This window comes from Chrysemys picta, chromosome 5 (assembly GCF_011386835.1).
Source record: "Chrysemys picta bellii isolate R12L10 chromosome 5, ASM1138683v2, whole genome shotgun sequence".
Classification (NCBI taxonomy): domain Eukaryota; kingdom Metazoa; phylum Chordata; order Testudines; family Emydidae; genus Chrysemys; species Chrysemys picta.
This window is the reverse complement of record NC_088795.1, coordinates 58418506-58443485: the sequence shown is the minus strand read 5'-3', so window position 1 is coordinate 58443485 and position 24980 is coordinate 58418506. Positions and strand designations below refer to the sequence as shown.

At 38.4% G+C, this 24980-nt stretch overlaps 1 long non-coding RNA gene across 1 annotated transcript in view; it reads left to right on the top strand.

Annotated features, from left to right (window-relative positions):
- Positions 1-24980, top strand: part of LOC135983944 (uncharacterized) — a 172154-nt gene that overhangs the window by 15696 nt on the left and 131478 nt on the right. The window contains exon 2 of the long non-coding RNA XR_010601809.1: positions 24630-24710. This is a non-coding gene — a long non-coding RNA (uncharacterized LOC135983944). The remainder of the gene's footprint in view (positions 1-24629; positions 24711-24980) is intronic.

Here is a 24980-nt window from a genome sequence, read left to right as displayed (position 1 = left end):
GAATGGATGGACACTATTATTTTCTTATTTTCAATTTCACGTATGATCCCTCTCTTGCACTTCCATTTTTTTAACCTTTACTTTTGATTTCCTTTTCATACCCTGCAGCGTCTTATGAAATATAAAATAAAAAAATGTAATGAAACATTCAGAGGTTCTCTCTCCTTGTGGGTTTTAGGGGATGCAACAGTGTGCTGATGTTTCAGCTTGCATTTTATTACTTCCAAGAGGGTGCAGAGAATAATAATAAACACCTGCCTGCACTTGTAGGCTTACAAAAGCAACATGTTCAAAGATCCTCTCACCTCAGCTCCGAGTCACAAATAGATACCCGGGGGGAAAGAGGTGGGGAGCTTATATTATTTTTGTTTCTTCTTCTCTCCCCATGAAAGTATTTTAAAAACTTATTCTAATACAGTGCTCACATAATCTTTACAGGGTTTTGAAGTGGAGAAGTTGTGGTACTGTCTTAAGAATTATTAAATGTCATATGATTTATTCCTAATTTGTCCTGGTCACATTTCCCAAGAAAAACTATCCGGGTTTAGTTCATGCGTTTTCTTTGTTTTAGCTGCAAGATGCATCCCCCTATCGCTTGTTTTACAACTTTAAATTCCCTTCTTTCCTGTCAAGCTCTTCTTTATCACATTCTTTCTCCAGGTCATATGAGTTACTGTTGGGTAACATAAGGTACTCCCTCCCTCTCAGACACTAAATGAGATTCCACCAGAAAAATCTGGTCTAAATCTTCCTCTTTTCTTTCTCGCTGCCTAAGAATAGTTTCTTAGGTGTAGCTGCTGCCTACTGGTTATACTCATGCAAACAAACAAAAACATTGCATAATGTCAGAAACATCACTTGGCCTCAGAAGTACCATCAAGACAAAGTGCCTAAGAAAGGATGATAGGCCACAGTCCTGACGTTTGCTGGAGTTCAGTTGCTCAGAATTAAATAAAGTATGAAACTACATAAGCAGTGTTGGAAACTCAAGAAGCATTCAGAGCCTATTTTCAAGAGTCCCTTGAAATCCACAACTGAGAAGGGAAAATGCTATTGACTAATCTGGGTTGAAGAAGAAGGTAAAGTCATATGTAATACTTGGATACCTATGTTAGTTGATAAGAAAAAAAGATGACATACTACAACAGGTTTGCTAAATATGTCTCCCCAAACATAAACACATTGTTTGCATGCTAAAATTCTGTAACAGAGGGCAAGGTCCAAGTGAAACCATATTTGTAACAGGGTTAAAGGTTGCTAGATAAGGACTGTGCATTGACTTACATGGGTGAAAGGTTTTGTGACACGAGCAGTTGTTGCAGAGTTTTGAGAGTCAGTACCTGACCCAGCACTCTGATAATTTAAGCATTAATTAGCTCCACCATGAATGGCCTGATGGAGGAGGAGAGTACTTAGGTGCCTAAACAAACTGGGAGTTGATGAGCTAAGGAGCTAATTATTCTGCCAGCTGGAGAGACTAGTTAGAAGCACAGGAAGGAAGTGCAAAGGGCTAGCAGAGCTCAGAGGAAGAACAGTCTCAAGGTGGTGAGGGGTCTTTTTCTTTCTCTTTCTCTCCTTGGAGAAAGGCCTGAGGATTAGAGAAAGCTGAAGACTTGCTACACCGGATTGTGGTGATGGTTTAGTGAAGGTAATGAATAAAACTCAGAGAGGTGATAACCAATGAAAAGGTGTCCATGTCTGTTTGCGAGGGATCTCAGAACAGGAGAGAAGCCTGCCCTGTTCCCAATAATGTTTGAGAGAAGTCCACCAAAAATCCATGGAAAGCTGATAAATCATGGAGCTGAGCTGAGCTTGATTAAAATAAAGCAGTAGTCATTGCTGGCACTCATAAAATGGCACAAGCCCACCCACAAATCTCTCTTTCAGGAGGAGGCAATATTTGGAGTAGCAACATTTCACCATGCTTTCATGCAGACAGAAAAACAAGAAGTATCTAATGTCAACAAGCAAGCAAGCAACAAACTCCTAAGGAAAGGGGAGAAGCTGAGTCACGTGTCAAAAGCCCGATGAACATCCAGGCCCCGAAGATATTGCAGGTGTAAAAAGGGAAATCCACAAATGTGCAAATCCAAAAGAATACATGTGATGGTTCAGCAGTCTCAGTACAGCACAGATGATGTATTTGTGGACATATGGCCGTGACAGGAATAAAGAGAGCTTTGGCTGCAACAGCCCAATGGAGCCATGTTCACAGAAGTTACCAATGGGGAAAAATGTCACCAGGTTAAGAATAAATTGATCACTGGTGTAATACCCACTAAAGAATTGGAACAGATAAAGCTCTCAAAGCCCCTTATACCTCCTACCTAAGAAATGTTTGGCTATGGAACTGACTCACTGGATGTGCACGATATTGGATGCACTATAATATGTAAGCACAAAGAAGATGAAATATTTAAAATTCTACTTTGTAGACACAGATAATATCAATGTTTGGTTTCAGAGCATGCATGAATCTTAAACTGATCACACTGATGATAACGCTGGGAGACACCCTAGTTCTAGTGCCACTAATGCTTGCTAAGCTAAAAGACCTAATGGAAGACTATAAAGATGCATTTCATGGAACAGAGCAGTTTCCTGGGAATACAAGATGAAAGTGAATCCTGTTCTACATGCTCCATGAAAAATCAAAATTGCACTGGAAGATATATTGGCTAAAAATATTCCGAGAATAAAAAATTTAGGAAAACAGTACATAAACTCCATTGTAGGAGTGGAAAAACCATGCAAGGCAGAGCTGTGACTATATCTAGATTCAGGAGATCTGAATTTGGTAATCAAGGAAGAGCATTACTGTATGCTTGTATTTGATGACAAGTAAATTAGCTGATGCCTAGTTTGTCAATATCTGGACGCTCCAACTAGGTACTGATAGATAAAACTGTACAGAACAAGTTAATTGATAACCCTGTTTAATACCCCACTGAGGAGATACAGATTTGCCCACTAAACCTTTGGTATTATTAAGCCCAGAAAATACTTTAAAAGAAAATGTGCAAAACATTTCGGAATCCGTGGATTTGTAGCAATTGTGAATGAAATATTGGTGTCTGGAGCTATCACAGAAGAACATATTCTATATGTCATGATCCAAAGAACTAGGGGGAAAAAAGGGAGGGGGGTAAGTTAAAACGTGATAAATTCATCATTGGAGCAATTGAATTAAAGTATTTCAGTCACGTTTTCTGAGCTAAGGGCATCAGACCCAACCTGGAAAAAATATCAGCAATCTCTGAAACAAGGCCGCCAAACACTCATGCCAAGTTAGAAAAGAATTCAGTGTTGATTTACCATGCCAATTTTAAACTACACCTCACAGAAGTTTTGGCACCAGTAAATGAAACTCAGAGTTTAAATGAGACCCAACAAGATCCTGCCTCCAGCAAAATGAAGCCATAAGTTGCCAGTACAGGCACTATTTGCGATATAAATAAAGAGGGGATGTGAAAGTTAAAGTCAAGTGAGGGCTTGGGCTGTGTAACTCCAAATAGGGAAAATAGTAGTTTATGCATCCAGGCCTCTTATTTCCATGAAAATAATTTTGCACAAATCAAGAAAGAGAGATACCCAGTATGATTTAGCTGTAAGTGCTTCCATCAGTACATGTATGAGAGAAAATTTACAATGGAGTTCTGTGTTTAAACTAATTAATAATGGTGTGGCAGCATCACCAAGGCTACACAGAATGGTGTTGTGCCTGCAGAAATGCAATATTGAGGATAAACTAAGATCAGGTAAGGTTATGGCATTTGTTGGCATTTGAACAGATTTTTCTGGCAGACTGTGATGATATGCCAAATTCATTTGAGGCACAAGATGAATTTGACACAACTAAGGGTTGCAGCTAAACCAGATCCTCAGTTATCCATATTGCTGGAAATTGTCTTTGCTGGCTGATCAGAATGAATTTATCTGTATCTTGAGCACTTAAGCTCAAGATTATACCCATCCCTATTCAAAAATACTTATTCATGTGCTTAACTTTCTTTAGGCATGTGTTTAAGTGCCCTTGAAGTCAATGGGACTCGAGCACATTCTTAAACAGGTGCTTACAGGTCCTTCCTGAATAGCCAAGTATCAAAGACTAAAATCTGTTAGTCTTTAAGGTGCCACCGGACTCCTCGTTGCCTTCCTGAATAGGGATGCCTTACTGAATCAGTGCTAGAGATCTGGACGTTACAGTGATGGATGACACATCCTTTAAAGGTGAAAGACTTGTGATCACTGAAATCAGAAATGACAAAAATAACTCAGGACATACTGAGCTGAAACATATAAGCATAGAACATAGATTTACTGTTTTGGCCTGCTATTAATGTACAAATGGGAGAACGAGCTTGCCAGTCTACCTGTTACATCAAGAAGATTAAAGCCTTGTCTTGTCTGTAAGGGGTAAGAGAGTGCATGCAAAATTTTGATTGACATTGACAATCGAAGCCAAATAATGCACATTGAAAGCTTATTTCTTTTGGACTGGCAGTGGAGGAATACTTAATCATAGATATTTGCTCAAATTGCGGGAAGTTAATTTTAATCTATTTGGTTCTGATTATGACTCAATAAATTTTAATTTCAGACCAGATGAAAGTTCTGTTTGGCATGAGGATTTTACAAAAGTTCTTTGTCAGGAGAAATTAAAAGACACAACCTTTTTTTCACCTGTGCTGGTTGTGTTGTAAAACAACCTGAAAATTGAATCTACAAATATTTGGTCTGATATTAGCATTTAAATAGTGTTCTGGAATATTAACTAGAGCAACATTTCAAATCTGTTTTAACTATAAACTTGAGGAGGCAGACCCTAAGTTCCTGAACCTATGACAACTTATATCTGCAAAGACCTGCCCTGAGAAGAATTTTTTTCTTCTGTATAAATGGGGGATGTAAAGTTTTTGGGACATACTAGATGGTCTTATTACAGGTTCAACCATAGTGCTGTCAGTTTTGTATATGTGAATGTAGAGAAATGATTGTCAGTTGTGGGGCAAAGCTTTTTAGAAGCTGAGCATATTATTAGTAAAGTCTATCCTACCTAAGTCTGACAAGAATCATTTCTTAGGTGTAGATGCTGCCTACAGGCTACACCCACATAGATTTTAAAAAATTATATCTATTTAGATGTATAAAAATGTTTGCAGGCTTTTCTCAGGAGCAATCAGAGGATAGTGAAACTGATGACTCTTACGTCTCCCCCCATAAGATTTCTTTTCTTAGGAGAATTTACTCTAAGGAATCTCCAAATAGTTCAAAGAGAAGGGCTCTGTGATCCCTGTCTAAAAAACACTGCCTAGCCTTGGAACTCCTACAGGAATCAGTTGTCCTATATGCCTACGAAGGTTGGACTGTTGCATGTGGGAATTCAAGCCAGCCTAATGTTGGTGCCTCACATGGGGTGACCAGACAGCAAGTGTGAAAAATCGGGACGGGGTGGGGGGGGGGTAATAGGCTTCTATATAAGAAAAAGCCTCAAATATTGGGACTGTCCCTATAAAATCGGGACATCTGGTCACCCTATCACATGGTGCTACAAAGGCAATAGTGTGTGTATAAAATATGTTAGGTCTCTGAAGCCTTCTCTGTTCTCTTGTTCCATCTGCTGGAGCCAAGAGTGCAGTATGTGGCTCTATACCATGCTGTTCTGTAACTGCACAGCATGTTATAGACCCTGCAGGTGTGCTCTAAAAGGTACTTAGTTCATGTCAACATCTATGTTAATGCAAACTTAGTGCCTTTTAGAGTGCACCAGCAGGGTCTATCTGGGGCAGCTAAAGTGTAGCGCGTTAAAGAGCTTTACAAATCAGAGCCCGATAGCGTTCTTTGCTGCGCTGTGTAGAAAAGCCCTTAGTTATTCTGTTGACTGGCTGGGAGGACTATCCCCAAGGATTTGGACTGGTATAGAGAATAAAAAAGGGAAATTATAATAGGAATACAAAATGTTGATTTTAAAAACACATTTATGATGTCTTTCAATGTATTTTACGTTAATAATGCATACTTTATAGGAACATGGCACAGCTCATTCTTCATACTATTTACAAGACTAAGGACTTGTCCCACTCTATGCAGTAAAACCAATGAACGCTCTTTCTGTTTCCTGATTAATCACATTGGTTGCAACAGTTACAAAGTAATTTTGGATTGTTTTTATCCCTTAATCAGGAGACCCTTCCCTTAAACAAAAAGCAGTGTAGGAAGCCTATCGTAATAAAAAATGTTTCAGCCAATTTATTTACAAATGTATTTTAAAACTAATTTGTCAATTCTTTCTAATTGCTCCAAAATGTATCGCTCTGATTGTTACCACAGTAAAGATATACTTACTTAAATGAATATCTGATTATGATTTTTTTGTGCAAGACCTTTAAGAGTTTCTTTATTATGAAGCCTAAAAAATATCTGTTGTTCAAAATAAGCTAATCAGAGAAAACTATTTGCATGTCGACTGCCTAGGTTTCAGTGCCTGCATTTTCCAGGTGCATTCTTGCTGACCTTGACTATAACAAATAGGTGTAAATGACATTCAGGCCTCTGTGCTTCTGTCATTAGGGGTTCTTTGTTATACTACAGGAGATGCATTAGCATAACACTGAGAGTACAGTATTGCAGGTGAAAGAGAAACCTGAACCTCATGGATATTACAGTTTAACAGCTTTGGCTCAGATTCTTGAAGCATTGAGCCAAGTGATAACAAAATATAGGTAACATTAAATACAACAAAACCTCCTACATTAGCATGAGGTTGTGAGTTAAGTCTGCTTCTAGTTGAATTCTGAATTAGGAATGTGGTCAACTGGAACTTTAGAAAATGGACTGGGTTTTTTTTTTTTTAAAGTCTAATTTGGAGGGAGTGGCCTTTAAGTATTCTAAATGGACAACCTATCCTAATTCTCAATTACTGAGGGACAATCTCCACTCATTGATATATTTTGCTTTCCACAACCAAATCTCTGTACAACTTTTCATGAGTGATGTTCCTGAGTATTCGGAGTCTAATATCTAAACTGTATTGTTAAATCTATTCACCAAAATTTGGGTAATTGCTGATTATGTATTATATATATATCATATGACTTTAAAAACAAACTTTGCATTTGTGGATAAGCACTGTACCCAGATGTACAGACGCTCTTTTCACAACCTATGTATTATATAATTTTTTTAACATTAGCTTTAATAACATTTTTATATCATGGATTTTTTTTAAAAAATCAATTTTTGTTTGTTTTTGCACCCTTGGGGATAATTATACAGTCAAGCAAAGCATGATCTGTGGTCAGTGGGAATAATTGAATTAACTTCAGTGGGCTTTGGATCAGGCTATCTATACAAATGAAACAGTAAAACTGAATTAGGTACAAAATGTTGCCAAATGGACACAAACTAAAGAAATTGAAAAAAATACAGAATTTTTTCTTTTAACAAACTTATTTCAGATATAATAAACATAAGTGTTATTTGTAACTAGGGTGACCAGACAGCAAATGTGAAAAATCGGGACAGGGGGTGGGGGGTAATAGGAGTCTATATAAGAAAAAGACCCAAAAATCAGGACTGTCCCTATAAAATCGGGACATCTGGTCACCCTATTTGTAACTATTGCAGGTTGAATTTTTTCAGAAAGAAATGTAATTTTTCAAGTTCTCTTTAGGGCTTGATAATTAATCTTGCGGTTGAGTAAGTGATTTTTGTTATGGGCCAGAATCTGCAAACTGTTATTTATGGGTAGTAGTTCCTCATGTGACTAAAGCTCTGCAGTATCTAGCCCTATGTTTGCTGCAACACTTGATCAGTCTACCTCTATTGTTTATTTGGTTTCATTCCTTTTTAATTGTAGTCACCTTTGGATACTACAAAGAACCTGGGTGACAAGTTTTAACCTGTTACATAATAAAATGTCTATAGTGAACCCCTCAAAAGAAATGAGGTTTAAAATGAAAATACCAAAATCACCCTGGTTCCATGCCCCCATTGTTTTAAGTGATTCTTCATCATCAGACATGGAGGACACAAAATGGGATTTGCTCATGTTGCAATTCTAAATATGACTTCTTAGTCCTAGCTTCTTTTTTATTATTAATTACCAGATCCTGTGAACCATAATATGTCAGAGAGTAGTTAGACAAGATGTTTGCTTATAATTAAACTGATAAAGGGACTTTGAAATAATGTCTCAGTTTAGTGAAAATGCATGAAATGTAAAAAAGGATACTTGTATTAATAATGAAACTTTCAAACATATTTCAGAGGTATATGAGGCAGAAGATAAGAGATGTGCTAAAAACAATGCTTTTTGCACTATATGGTAATTCCTATAATAAAGTCCCCTGTATCATGCATGCTAATTTGATTTATGAAACTGAAGATGACCATCTTTGCATAAATTGAAATTGTTGTAGTTACACATGGATGACATTTATAGACATAATTTTTTTCCCTCCAGAGGAAAAAACTGCAGATTCAGTGGCACCAAAACATTTTACAAATTCATGTTGCTTTCACCAAATTGTGTCAGACTAAAACAAAAAAGTCAGGTTTTTTTCCAAAAAAAATTTTGCTTTTAGAATTCCAATGACCTTTTTATTTTTAAATTTATTTCAATTTTATTTAAAAAATTTTAAATGTTAAAAATGCTCAAGCTCAATGAATTTTTTTCATCTTTCTCATTTGCCAACAATGTTGAATTTTTTGTTCGATTTTTCTGAATTCCCAAAGAATCAGAAAATCAGTTACTTGAACAACTAGTGCTAGTTGTAATGTTAACTGGGAGCAAACAATGTTTAAAGATTGGTTGTGTGAATTATATTTGAAATTGTAAGCTGAAAATGAAACAAGTCAATGAATGGGGTGACTGCCATCCATCTATGTGGACATTAATTTTTGTGTGTAAAAGTCCAGCCATGTATCTCATGTTCTGTTAAAATTAATAATGAACTATGGAAAAGAGAGGCTGAATAAATGGCATTGAAAATGCACCAAAAAAGGTCTCCTGCTAAGTTTGCCATTGAAAACTTCAGTTTGCTCACAGTTTAGAATGGAAAAAAAGCAGCTTGTGCTCTTACATTTAGTGAGCACTGTGGAGCAGGACATAGTTTACAAACATGCTATCTACATAACTTCATCCTATTTTGTGGTCCTTGTACACATTGTCTCATTACCCTGGCAGTGTTCTCAGGGCCTAGTCCTTGAGCAAAGGGGTTTGTTCATTTTTATTAAAAGGCAGCCTTTCAAACTTCCATGGGGAGAAGAGGTTCAACTCCATCACAGCTGCTTCTGCCGTGCTGAATGTGTGACCTATGTACATGTTGGAGAACAGGTAGCTTAGACAGTGATGGTCACAATTTCCGGCTCCTCAGTCAATGAAGTAATGGTTCTGTACAGGCAGAGACACCACAGGTGCCCTGCAGATAATCTGCCACTATGTGGGTGGCACTAGCCTCTGCTGATTCCAAGTGCTCTTATGTGCTTTCAGCACATGGGGACTTTTCAGGAGCACTGCTCTTCTTCCTTGCCTCATGCTGCTGCTGAGGCTGCTACCGTGATTCAGGCTGGCTGTTGTGTGGGACTAGCCCTTTTTGTGTCCGCTGAGCCACCGTATTAATCAGAAGTTCTTTGCCTTTCCTCTCCTCCAAACAAGAAGCAGAGATGATATCTTTGTGAAGGCAAATAAAAAGAAAACCAAATCTATTCTTTTTACATTATCTTATGATTTTAAAGCCAATCTCATGATTTTTGAGCATTTGAGATTGGCAATACTGAGCATTCTGAACTGCCCCTCAAACTAGGAAATGGTGGAATGTTGAAATCCCACTCTATTTGTGCTACGTGCCATTTACAGCTATCCAGCATTCTACATATGGTGTAAGATGGACATAAGCCTGTATCTGTCACCTGCACAGTGACCCCTTTGATGTATTTTAACAGCTTTTATGAATTTATTTCAGTGCTTATGTGCTTATATGTAGTTTTTTCATGCATGAACAGCTGTTTAGACAACAGTTATGTACAAAATTGGGAAACTCAGCTCAGGGAAACCTCTCCCCAGCTATCTGCCTAACCCTAACCTGGTTTAAACTACATCAGAAGTTTTTGAAAAGATAGACCTTGCTCTGAATGTCATCAGATCTGGGCTGTAGCAAGTCGAGTGAGTTCCAAAGGACATCTCACTGAGAGTGCTCTCCCAGCATTCCCTCCAGCCCCCACCCCCCTTGTATAAACAGAGAAATACTAGTGTCTTGGCTGATCCAAACTAACATGAGGAGGGAGGTGGATTCTAAGGCAGTCAGGGCCTATTTAGGGCTTCATAAGTCAGAACCATCACCTTAGATTTTGGCCTGGATGTCAACTGGCAGCTAAGCCAGGCTTTCATCAGCCCAATGATACATTTCACCTGACTGCTGGAAAAAATTCTTTGTGTAGTGTCACTACGAGCAAAGAAATGACAAGATATCTTAATCTACTTCACAGCATGCAACCAATACTATAGGGAGACTTATGCATTGGGAAAACAGAATGTGTGCAGCACAACATCCTGTTCCCATTCCTGGATCCCTCTGAGGGGTTCCGCCTGGATGTGCTCAATCAAATCAAATTAGCGCACTATGCTGTTTACACAGCTTACAAACTAACAGAGCTTCTTCATCTACATGCCCAGCTGCAGGCAGCTTCTTTTGACTGTCCCAATTATATGGGGTGGGATCAGCCACTCGGGGAACTAGAACACATAATAGGTGACTTTTATCCCATGTAAGCCTGCCCAGTAAAGCCAGACAAATATCAGCCTTGCAAGATTTATGCATAACCCGATAAAGCAAACTGATATGAATTCAGTTCTGGCAAAATATTGGCCTAGACAGAACATTTTGAACAAAGCTCCGGGGATTCATTTGCTTTGTGCAAACCAAGACCCAGCTAGTACCTTTGTAAAAGCTTTATACCACCTTATACCACCCACACATTTTCAGATCCAACAAAATAAAAATGACAGATCACTAAGGGTGAAATTATGCACAGAGGCTGCGTGAGGCCTATCCACCACTTAAACTCGATGATAGCCCCCAGTATGGTCTAAATGGGTCTTAATAGGTGCATAGGCCATCTGCAAGCACTCTGCCCAGGAGGGAATTTCTCCCTAAATGAACAACTGCACTCCAGTATGTTTGTTTCTGGATTTTTTTTTTTTAAACAACTCGTATGATTGATGCAGTCACACAGTTCATCACATACTATATTTCTTCCTCAGGTAATTCAACCAAAGATAGCTTTTCTCTTCAAGTTCTTCTGCGTTCTTCTGTTCCTTGTATAACTCATACTCCATCAATGTCCTCCATGCCAGTAAATTGTGCAATATTGTCAAAGACATTCATGCTACAGTGAGGGTTTGGTTTTAGAACACGCCCCCTCCCCTCTCTACTTTAGCAAGAAATTTATATTGGTCAAAGTCGTGTGAATTTGAGCAAGGGGGATACCTGACTGACAGCCCCCTCCACATGCTATGGAGATATACTGCTTTTCAAAATATACTACAGCAAGATATTCAAGACAATGGCAATTTAAACAAATCCACAGACACATATACAAATATCCATCCAAACATGAACATATATATGCCAACGATATTTAGAGAAGCAGACTTCAAAACTGGTGATAGATTTTGAATGCAAAATCTCTCCGTGAAGCCTTAAATACCATTGCAGCTTAGACTGGAAGCTTTATTTTGCTGTTTAGTTAAATGCACCATTACTTTATAATAAACCTGTAATACCCATGTTTGTATTCTAAGTATGCTTCATTTCTTCATGGCCCTGTATGGCTCTGCTGTTATGTGATTGTGAAAGGCTTTATCTGTTAAAGGTGCAGTGCCATTGCAGTAGAGTATTGGCCCGATAATTGTGAGCTGGAATAATGGAGCTATTACTGTACAGAACTTCAATATAATTTCAAAAGTATTGACAGTTTTTGGTTCATCTTTCTTTCTTTGCTGGATCTCCTAACAGGTACGTGAATTCTTGCCCCACTACTTCTTCATTCCCTGAGTGCACAATAGCACATTTCTAAAGATTAGACTTACAGAGAAACATGGAAGTAGCATATCAGTTACTTCTCAGGATGGCCACATCATATGGCCTCCTATTTCTCCAAAATATACATTAAACGAGGGGGATTTAATCAATATAATAATTTTCAAAAGGAGCCTTCATGCCCTTAAAAGTATACCTTAAAGTGATTGATCTATCCACTGTAGTTCTCCTACCCTGGCTTCATTGAAGACATTAATTAATGAGCCCATTTCATACCTAACAACCGAACTGTGAACTTTGCTTCTGCACAGGTTGTGCTCCCAAAACCCTAGACAATGCAGTGGAAAAAACTGGAAAAGGCAGTTATACCTCATTCAAATCACATGACTCTCATCTGTTCTTGACCTGAAGTTCACATTCAACTTAACTAACAAAATGAAGCAGATATATAACACAGGAAGCATGCAGAGGTGGTAATGGCTAAAGGCTGAAATGCACAAAGAACTGGAGCAAGGCATTAACACATGCAAATCACAATTCAAGGCAAAAATAAATCAAATGGGCTGAAAAGACTGCAATGTATCCAGGAGATTTTCTCTGAGCTATAGAAAAAGAGAGCCACTGTGGGATTTGGGGAAGGGATAGGTATCATAGCTGTAAAGAATGGTTTATGTGTAATATCACTTCTGATATAATTTTCTTTACTGTGTATTTTCTTGATCGGCAGTAATTTTACAGTATGCCTTGTAACATTGTGCCTGTTCTGTTGCTTGCAACAAACTGACTCATCAAGTGATGTATTTTTACTGCTCTGTTTACACTACTGTACCAGCCCTATTTACACAATAGTACAATAGTCCACTGCAATGTCTTAATAAAACAAAAATAAAAATGCAGCGGCACTAAAAAAAACATATCCTCATCTTAGTTGTCCCCCTCAGGACTTAGTACTGTATGTCCTGCACTTATTTCTTAGTAAGTCTTGCATATAGTCTCTAAGTACTAAGTAATCGTACTGAATTCTAATAAGACTTAGAGAGAGAGTCCCCATGGCAGTATGCCCCTGTGCCATCAAGAAACCTCAGAGAGAGAGTCACAAGATTGGTTCTGAAAAGAGGAAGGGTGACAGGGAAAAAGTGTCTGAATGTGATCAGAAAAACCACATTTGCCTATACCATAAGCTGGAATGCTAAGCAGAAATGTTGTAGAAAAAAATAAGAGTTGATTTAAAGAACGTGCTTGTCTTAAGTGTTGTAAAATAGGGGGTGGGGTGAGGCAGAAGGAATCAGTTTGGTTTGGATTTAGCTTCTTGTTTTACTTTCAAAAGGATTTTTGGTCCAACTGAAAAGTTTTAAAAGTGCTCTCATTTTTTATTTTAATAACTGGTTGAATTTTATGAATATGCATAAACAATCATCAAAGAGTAGTGGCAGGCACGCAAGCTTTAACTATACGACTCTGCTACTGCACCTCAGCCTCAACTACAAAATCCCTCCTGTTCTAGTTCTGGGGCTCTCCTTGGCTGAGATTTCAAATCAAGTAGAATTAAATGAAATTGTGAGGTGATTTTGTGATGCAAACAAACACCCACTGGAGAGACTATACCGAGACCACAAAAATCACTTCATACACAGTAAGTATGATTTGAACACAGGTCTTCAGATGTACCATTTACATGAGATCACGAATTTTGAAGAAAATGGAGGACTGGATCTTGTGTCCTCTAACCCAGGGTATTTTTGTCCAGTACTCAACCCCAGTCAGCCCATACTAATGCTCACTAATGAGGGACAGGAGTAGCAATAGTGATAAGCAGCTACTAAAAGCCATGTGCCACTGCTTCAGCAGGTCAGATATGCAGACACAACTGAATGCAACTGATTGATGCAACCAATGCAGGACCAATAATCAGGGTTGAGTACAATCCTGAAGCTACAACCTGGGTTACGGTTGCCTGACTAGATTCACAAACATGAACCCACTGGTATGATGATGACCAAGGAATCACCCATCAGAAAAGAGAACCCAAAGCATACAGCTTCTTAAAGAACTCCCAACTAAGTTCAAGGACTTCATCTTTTGAATATGGACCATAGACGAACACTGCCTCCCAAATGGGTCAAGTACTGACTTTCTGCAACAACTATTCCAGCCTCCGTGCTTCTATGTAGCTTGTCTGTGCTGGAAAATGTTCTGGGCACAATTTTCCAAATGGGTATAAGCAATTGGCAGTGCACAAATATACATATCTAACTGCATGATTAATTTACACTCAGTCATCACAGCTACATGCAGAAATCAGGTTAACAAATATACAGTTTGTGCATGTAATCATTGTAATTTCATGCAAAAATTAAGAACAAAACTGCTATCACTGTTTCAAAGGGAATATTATATATGTATAGCCCTAGAATTCAAATGAAGGAAGTAGCTGTTACAGTCAGAGCCTTCTGAAAGCAGTAAGTTACTGTTTCTTGTTGGAGAAGCAGTTTGTTGTTCCTAGAACAGAGCTTTACTGCTAGTTCTATAGCAGCTTGTGTATAGAAAATCTTAAATTCCTACAGTCAAATGTGACTGTAATACGGAGTGCTGCAAATATAGGAACTTGTTTTAAAATGAGAAAAAATAAAGAAAAGCAACACAAAATGTACAGCAAAAGTCCCTTAGCAAGGACATTTCAAAAACAACACTCAAATGAAGGTCACGCAAATGGTTTGCTGCTTTGCTTAGTAGCAACTCATTTTCGTTAGTACAATTGAGCCTTGTACAATCTACCCTTGACATCACTAGAAGAAGGTGAGAACAGCTATACAAAGGATGTAGCAGAACCAGGAATAAAGCAAAACAATTAAAAGAGAGCGCTCAAAACAGCTCAGAATGCATGGAAATAAGCTTCTTTGAGATAAGCACCTTTATTCCAGTTTAGTTGCATCCGCAATACGGGGTTCCAGAGATTTACCTTTATAAATCAATATAATTCAAACAGTACAAAAATTGTGCAGACAAGACCCATGACCTATATTCAGTAAAGAATTCAAGGAAATGGACTTCAATGTGGAGAGCAAGGGGTTGATGAGTTGGGGGTACAGTGAGGATATCTAACATAAGACAGATAAAGCTGAGTGAGAAAAGGAAATTTTTATGAAGAGGACTTTAGATATTAAGTCATGAAGATACCTACGCTACTAATTTTCTTAGGCCTCATTTAACCAGTACATTTTACCATGTTGTGATTTAGTCTTGCCTGTGCAGACGGGAGTAACCCATGTTCTAACCATGTTGTCAAACTGTTCTCAGTCATCCCTAGTATTGAAAAATCACTCTGTCAGATGTGTGTGCTAAGGGATAAGCATACCCACATATATTTGGACACAGGACTTGGCTCCTGGAGATCATAGGTACCAGCAGGGCTTATCCTATTAAATTAGATCCACATGCACCATTGGGCATTGCTAGATGCCTGCAGGGTTTATGCTGCAAAATTAGGTTCATAGGCTTCTCAAGCACTAGCACAATGCAGATGCCTAAATTCTTCCAGGACTAATACGCTGTCTAGAGTTAAGTAAGCTGGTGCACACAAATGTATGGATTTACTCATGCCTTTTCACAAGTGTCTAATGGTAATTTTCAATATCTGCATGCATATCACTTTAGGCACAAGGTGTACTCAGCCATAGCCCATTCTAGGTACATTACCTTATAATTATCAGAGGGGTAGCCGTGTTAGTCTGGGTCTGTAAAAAGCAACAGAGAGTCCTGTGGCACCTTTAAGACTAACAGATGTATTGGAGCATAAGCTTTCATGGGAGGGGCGTCTGATGAAGTGGGTATTCACCCATGAAAACCTATGCTCCAATACATCTGTTAGTCTTAAAGGTGCCACAGGACTCTCTGTTGCTTTTTACCTTATAGTTGTTCACCATTATTATTTGTTATTTTTTAATAACTTATCACATTTTGTATGCATAAAAATATACCCTTTATAAGAAGTCAAACTACACACTGCTCATACTGTCAAACCCATAGAAAAGCTACCACTGGTCTTGCTACTGTGGGAGGATGAGTGGGATTGGACAGAGAGGTACTGGCAGTAGAAGGAGAGAGGCCTAAAAGAACCCAAAGCTCAATGTGGTGAGGGGACTGCTGGGAGACCTCAGATTAGGGGCTCTCACACACTCTGGATTAACCAATAGTGTTTAGCTCTCCTGAGCTGTGTGCACAGAATTGGTATATGCACCTGGAGATGGCTGGCTGACATACTCTGTGTCTTCAATAGCGCCCCTTGAATACCGTTGTGGCTTAGAAACATGGAGTTATAAGATACCTTGATCACCATAAGCGGAATTTGAGTTCAATGAGTCCAGCTTCTCAGTGCTCTTGTGCATGTCGGTACCTCTGGAACACTGGTTTCTCTGACAAGTTCAGATAGCTAATGTGTGGCTCTCCCTCATCTGCCTGAGTAAACAGGTTCATCACTTCTGCTTGTCTCTGCTAACTTTCTCCTCCTCTTCCTCTCTCCCCCTAACTTCCTGGCTTTTCTCCTCTCAAACTCTCTGAACCTTTCCTTCATTCTCTTTCTCTCATATTTGAGTACTGAACCTGCCTCATAAACATCAGCTACCTCTTTTTTTATGGCAGCAGCTAACTAGAAAGCATACCCCACAAAAGGCTCCCAAAATGTAGACATGAAAAAATTAGTGTTAAATTGCCTTTGCCTGAGTCACAGACAAGAAACCATGAAAATAAATTGTGATCTCCTATGTTCTAATCCACCTTCACAATCTACCTCCATTCCATGAGGCATATCTTGCATATGGTTTGCATGTGCCCAAATATCTCTTCTGAATATTATGTGCATGCCTCATTTCTGTTTGAGGCACCCAATTACGTATCTGGATTTGCTTGCCTGCCAGTCTGAAAATGTTTCTGTATATAGATCTATGATATGATCTATCTATATAGGCCATTTGACAATGCTTTAAACAAAACCAGCAGTATTCTGAAAGTCTTGGTCATTGGTTTTGCCTCCTTTCTAGAAGTTACACCATGAACTTTCTTTTTCCTGGCATCTCCGGCAGTTTCTCCTTCTTTATTTACGCACTTAGTCATTTCACAGAAAACTACTGTGTAAAAACTTAACAAAAGCAGTAAAACTCATTCTGATTCACTCTTTTCATGTGCTGTGTTCTCTCACGGAGGTTTCTCACAATCACTCCTTCATAAAAAAGAAATCAATCTCATAACTAGCCTTTAAATACATATAAAACCTTAGCAACCAAAAGTCCAATCACAAATAGAAGCAACGTTCAGTTCTTCAGTTTATCCAGGGTACAAATGGAAACACAGAAACAGCTAACAGACACATTTCAAAACACTCAGTAATCTTTTGAGCCATTCATATAACATTATCCTCAATCTTAAAATATTTTAAGAATTGTATGTTTAAGCTTCAGTTTATGTATTGTATAAGTATAAGGAACATATATTCTGTGCTGATACTGTAATCCAAATTAGCATAACAGTTTAATTAGTCACAGTGAACTAAAGGATCAAAATCTTAGACTAAATAAGTGCTTTGAATGTTTAAATATCTGAATAGGATAAGATAAACATAATAAATAAATTTCACTGAACCATGTTAAAAATATTCCATTTCAGTCCCTTCCTAAGCCATTAAACAGGATAAGGATACAAATTTTCATTCACAGACACATGTTCTTAAACATAATAATACCCATACTGGATCAGACCAATGGTCCATCTTCTGACAGTGGCTGTTGCCAGATACTTCAAAGGGAATGAACAGAACAGGGCAATTTATTGAGTGACCCATCCCCTATCGTCCAGTCCCAGCTTCTGGTAGTTAGCAGCTTGGGGACACCCAGAGCATTGGGCTGCATTCCTGACCATCTTGGCTAATAGCCATTAACGGACATATCACCCATGAACTTATATCATTCTTTTTTTAACCCAGTTCTACTTTTGGCCTTCACAACATCCCCTGGCAACAAGTTCCACAGGTTGACTGTGTTGTGTGAAGAAGTACTTCCTTATGTTTGTTTTAAACCTGCTGCCTAATAATTTCATTGGGTGACCCCTGATTTGTGTGTTATGTGAAGGGGTAAACAACACTCTCACTTTCTCCACATAGACCTCTACCATATTCCCCCTTAGTCATCTCTTTTCTAAGATGAATGGTCCCAATTTTTAATCTCTCCTCATATGGAAGTTGTTCAAAGCCCCTAATAATTTTTGTTGCCCTTCTCTGTACTTTTTCCAATTGTAATATATCGTTTTTCAGATAGAGCAACAAGAATTGCATGCAGTATTCAAAGTGTGAGCATACCATGGATTTATATGACATTTTCTGTCTTATTAGCTATCCCTTTTTAAATGGTTCTTAGGATTTTTGACTGCCACTGCACATTGAGCAGATGTTTTCAGAGAACTATCCACGATGACTCCAAGATCTTTCTCGAGAGGTAACAGCTAATTTAGACCCCATCATTGTGTATCCATAGTTGGGGTTATGTTTGCCAATGTGCATTACTTTGCATTTATCAACATTGAATTTCATCTGCTATTTTGTTGCCCAGTCAACCAATTTTGTGAGATCCCTTTAGAACACTTTGCAGTCAGCTTTGGACTTAACTATCTTGAGAAATTTTTTATGGTCTGCAAACCTTGCCACCTCACTGTTTGCCTTTTTAACAGATCATTTACCAATATATGAAACAGCACTGACTGTCGGGGGACCATGCTAATTACCTCTCTCCACTCTGAAAACTGACCATTTATTCCTACCCTTTGTTTCCTATTTTTTAACCAGTTACTGAGAGATCCTTCCCTCTCATCCCATGACTGCTTACTTTGCTTAAGAGCCTTTGGTGAGGGACCTTATCAAAGACTTTCTGAAAGTCCAAGTACACTATATGCAGTGAATCATCCTTATCCACATGTTTGTTGACCTCCTCAAAGAATTCTAATAGGTTGGTGATGCATGATTTCCCTTTACAAAAGCCATGTTGACTCTTCCCCAACATATCATGTTCATCTATGTGTCTGATAAGTCTGTTCTTTACTATAGTTTCAACCAATTTTCATGGTATTGAAGTTAGTTTTATTGGGCTATAATTGCTAGGACCGCTCTAGAGCCTTTTAAAAAAAATTGTGTTGCATTAGCTATTTGTTACTGAATGAGACTAGCTTTCATTTATCTTGTTTTGCTTTGTTCATTCAGGAGGACCAGTTTTATAAAAGCTCAGACTTGGGACCTAAATCCTTTTAAATTTATAAATTCATTTTCTCTTATCAGTATGGTAAGCTGACTTCACTTAAAACAAAACTGGGTATTCCCCTTTACAAACCCCAAGATTCCACTTCTTCACTACAGCTTGAAAAACCTTCCATCATTTTTTTTAATATAATTCTCTGACTTCAGGCGCTTCTTCCATACATAACCTTTCTGGTAGTAAATCCAATCTAAAACTCTAAGCCAAACATTTAAGAGTAGGAGATGGATTGATTTCTACATAGTCTATGGATCATACACTAAGGGAGATCTTTCTTTAGATCTCTGTACCACTCAGAAGCAGTAGACCCTTGGGGAGCAATTTTCCTTTTTCTCCAGCACAAATCTCTCTATCCTCAACACATCCAGTAGACTGTGTTTTATTTTTCCAATTTGATCATGTCTTTCCACAATGCAAATCATATTACAAGTATTTATGTAATCCCACCACCAGACATGCAAGTGCAACTTACATACACACACCAGTTCCTGTCCCAAACTATTGAGGAATAACTATTAAAATGACTGGTGGCTGTGGGTAGATTACAGACATAGTAAAAGACATACCTTTCAACCTGCCGGTGCTCAAATGTGGGATGTTAGCTGTGACAAAGACCCAAAATGAGGAAACGAAACAAAAAGAAATACAGGAAACTTAAAATACTGTAGGATTCTTTCCTTTAGGGTAAATAACTAAAGGGGAAAACAATTTTTTATGGAATGTAGGGAATTTTGGGTCAACAACAGTTAGGGCCCTTAAAATGAGCAATAGTTGAGATATATGGAAAAGAACAAAGGTTGCTAAAAATCTTAACTAAACCTTGGACTGCTACAAACAAGATACATTTCTTGCGTATAGACCTGAAACTGACAGAACTGGTGAAAGAATTCTTACAAATCAAATGATATTTTATCTGATGTCATAGTAAAAAGAGAGAGCTTGCGATAGACTCAAATTTCAGAGAAAAGCTATGGACAGTTTGATTCCTAGTGTCAGACTACTATCAGAGAACATTATTGGGATAAAAGTATCACAGAAAAGCTCAACCAACTAATTCCCAGGATCTTTAAATAGTATAATCTGAGAATAGTGCAGGTACATCATATGAGTCAACATCAAACCACTCTAACAAAGGGAGATGACAAAAATGTGAAGCTAAATAAACTCCTGAATTCCCATAAAAAGAAAAGCTAGAGAATGTCTTAAAAACATTACAGACAAGAAAGCACAACATTTGACCTCAGAATGAACATGAATAAAACCAGAATCACAAACAACCAGCATGTCAAATCAAAAGGTTTCATTATTGTACTGGAGAAACAGATGACTTTGCAATACCTCTGGGAGCAGATAAGTATTAACTATAGCATGAGAAAGATGAAAGAGATTAACTAGCTATTCAGCCCATGTGTCCTTCCTGCCCTGTCCTACAAGGCAGTGCAATGCAATTCACTTTTTTATATAGAATACTTAACGCCTCTCATAAAATGCTTTATATGGAGAGTCAGACAAGGCATCCACGGGGACAGAGAGAATATAGAGAAAAGGAATCCATGGGGGCAGAAATATCCATAGGTAATTGTGGTAAAAGTCTACAGAGGTTTCCCGTTCTCCACTCCTCCCAAAAGAACCTGCAGATTTTTCTTTGTGTTTTCTACTCGATCCATCTCTGCTTTTCTCTTTGAACATCAGAAAACATTTGAGACACAAATAGGGTCATTCCAATATATTTATAACTCTAGCTTACTTATTACACCAAACTAACTGCCTTTGTTGCTACTGGATCAAGTTTAACAGAAAACACACAAAACCACAAAAGCTGCACCTGATAATCTCACCCTCTTACTGTGATGACTCTATTAAATCTAAATTTGAAGCGTCCTAGCAAACAAACTGTAGAATATTCACTGCTTTGCAAATTCAAGTCCTGCAGCCTTATAGAATGTTCTTTCAAACCCAGGAATTACCAATATGTAACAAATATATCCAGCTACACCATAGAAGCATGTTACCTTGGTGTTTCTAGTACATCAATCACCCATGAAAGGCTTAGCTATTTTTGTATGTAAAATGTTGCAATTAGACTTCAAAATGCTTATCCTTTCCAGATTAATTGGGGAAATTTCTTGTGGTGCTGTAGTTTCAGGTTCCCCGTAGACTAAGAAAGTGAACAGCCTATTATAATGGACACCTTTGCAGCAAGGACGACAAGAAACCTGAGCCAAAGAATGTACTATAAATATGTAAGAAAACCATAAATCCCAGGAATGTTTAGCTTCCCTTGATTCTGTGTGGGTTTTTCATAATAATTAATGGCTGAGAGGGGAAAAAAAAAGTCCCAGTTAAATATGGCAACAGAAGTCAAACAGTGATCCCTAGCTGTACAGAATTTGAAGGAAGGAGGAAAAAAGAGACCAACATGGGAGAAGGGCATACAAAGGGGCTGGAGTTGGCAGCTATGAAGTCAGTGAAGTACAGTGAAACTGTAACAGGAAGGGCTGCCCCTTTAAGGAGCAGTGATCTGGGGTCAGCCAGCCCTGTTTACTAATCAGATGAAGTTGAGAAGAAGTTGGGGGAACAGGTGTTCTCTATAAAGAGCTGCAGAAGAAGGCTCAATTGATTGGGGAGTTGCTAGAGAAATGGTGTTTTCTGTGGCTTGTCTTGAAGGCAGCTCTGAAAAATCCTATTCTAGTGAGAGATGGGTGGGTAAGGATTTTGCCTGGGAAGAGAGAGACATGGGAAGATCTCTAGGGAAGAAGTTGGGAGAGTCAGTGGCTTGAGAGGAACTGAGCCTCCAGTGAGAAAGCCCTAGGAGGCAGTGTTCTGCTAAAAGAGCAAGGAAGAACTCTGCAAAGTCTGGGAGCAGTATGAAATGTCTGTGGAGAACTGAGCCCAAGAAGTGTGGTAGATTATATACTCTGTTATATTTACTTTCCACTTTGGAGAGCAGAATTGAAGATGAGCCCCTCTGGAATGGAGGATTTTGTGTTTGCTTTTGATTTGTGGGACACTACTTGATTTGGGTTTTCCTTACTCTGGAATGGGGGGGATAGAACTGAGTGTGATGTGGCTGAAGAGCCAAGTCACTTGGGGCCTGAAGGAGGAGATGAGATGGAGTTACTGCAATGCTATGTCTTGCTGTGAGCAGTTACCTTGAGGATGGTAAGTCTTATAACATGAAACAATGCATTAAAAGTTTTCAAAACCAGGCAGGCAATTTTTTATTGGAGTTAGAGATGGCTACCGTGGGAAACCAGTAAAGGTTGTAATGAAGACATTGACTTGTACATAATCAGAATTTTAACCAATGGGAGCTTTGCCATTGATTTCACTGGGGCCAGAAATTCACACATAGTGCTAAATTCATCCCTGGCATTATTGGATATAGCTTTGTTGACACAGTCAAGTTGTGCCTGCATATGCCAGTGCTGAACTTGGCCCACCTATGTTTATGAAACACACGAAGCTACAGATGCAGGTTGAGTGCAAGCAACAACAGGAATTGCAATGAACTATCATAAAACAAATGTCTGAGCAAGGAAGAAGAGCCAGAAATCATGCAGCGTATCAAAATGAACATGGGGATAATGGGCCAGAGCAGGACGTACATATATCTCAATTGTGATGACAGCTGGACCAGCTCAGTGACCAAATTTATATTTTTATAAAGGAACAAAATATTAGAATACCTAGAAAAAAGAGCTACTGTCAGTTCTGTATCAAAGTCTATTGCAACTGAAATAAATACAGTACAGTGTGGTTACTGGTACTGATAATATTTGTATATCATTTGAGGATGGGTGGTGGCTAGAGCTCTGTCTTTATAATGTCAATGGTCCCTGGAAATAGGAGCCTACATGGATGGTTGATTGTAACTCTGCAGATTGGTATTTCCTATGGATCAAATCCTACAGTCCTTGGAAATGAAGCATGGACAGTAGGATTTGACTCAATATGTACTGAAGGATTTAAGCTTTTGTTCAATAAACTAGTATACCTGGTCCTATAGCTCAACTGTAGAGACTCATGCTTTTAGGTCCAGAGGTCCTGGGTTCAACCCAGATGCTCCTGTGGAATTTTGAACTGCTGTTGGTGTTGACTTCTGAAGCTTGGAGCAAGCTTTCCCAGATAGGGAGTATGTGGGCCACTTTTGGGACTAAAAGCAGGGTCCTTTATTGCTGAAATTAAAGGACAAGGACTGCATGTTTAGAGGAATTAGCAGACTCATAAAACTCTATATGTGGTGTCCTCTTGGGAGGGGGTTAAAAGATGCAGTGTTAGTATAGGTTACACAATGTTTCCAGGACAGAAGGTTCAGAATAGTTTAGAATAAATATTAATCTTACAATGATGAATACAAAATTGATTCAGTGTATTAACTGTTGATATTACTTTGGTCACATATTAGTGTCGTCATTGTCACTCACTGCTGGCCTTGGCTGTGGCTGTGTCAGAGCCCCCTATCCCTATCCAAGCTGATTCTCCCACAAGCACTGATTCTGGTAACTTTCACCCTTACTCTGCTTCCTACAGCAGAGTGATAAGCCTCATGAGGCTCACAAGATGTGCCAGAAGTCCAGAGGAAGTAAGATGCTAGCAGGAAGTAAGTGTGTGTGTAAATGTTATAGAGACAAAACTTTTCTGATGTCTGTCACAGGCTCTTATGCAGGGCTGGGTGATTTTGGGGGGGCAAACCTTGAAAGCATGAAAAACAAGAAGTTAAGGGGAAAGTCTCCACCATTCCTTTTCCTCAAGGAAAAAGTCTCCAGATACTGCCTACAGTGATATTCATCTCCAAAACTCCAGAAGACCTTCACTTTCATCCCCATGAGATACTAAAAAAAGTGAGATGTACTCCAACTTGGGCTACATGTTGCTTTTGAGTTTTGTAGGTGACCTGAAAGTTGCACGAAACTCCTTATTTTCATGATTTCAAGAGTTTGGATAAGGGAGGGATATACTGATGCAATCTTCTGTTGCTAAACAAAATACTTGATTCTGCTAACCTCTGTGAAAAGAACTCCCATTTATTTCAATGGGAGTATGCAGGATATGCAGAACTGAGCCTTTCATTTTCATTTAAGGATCAACCTATTATCTAGTACACACAGCTAACCTTTGAAAACTACCACTCTAAAGCTGTCACAATAGTTTTATACTAAGTGGACTTCAATTATTGCTCAATTACAGTAGAATTCTTATGAAATGACTTATTACATTCACATGTGCCACTACAAATACTCATGATTAACTGTATTCCATTGAATACTAAAACAATTTATGATTTCCCATTTAGCATGGAATACTGTCACATGGAACTGACACACAACTGAAATAAAGCGAGGAATCGGTATACATAGCAGACATCAATGATACGGTAAGCACATGAGGAAGTTATGTCATTAGAAACTGGAAATATGTGCATAGTTCTAGTCACAATCTTCTTGTGTCTGTATAGTCTATTTAAGAATATCATATCATTTTAATAAGAAAAAGAAGTTTCATTAAAATAGTGGATACAATAAAATGTTCCTGCGTACTGTTACACATTTACTTTTGTAAGATTCACAGAATTTTATGGTGGAATGTGATTTAGAACAGGTGACTGAAAGTACAGGACTTCTGAGTTCATACTCTACCATCTCTC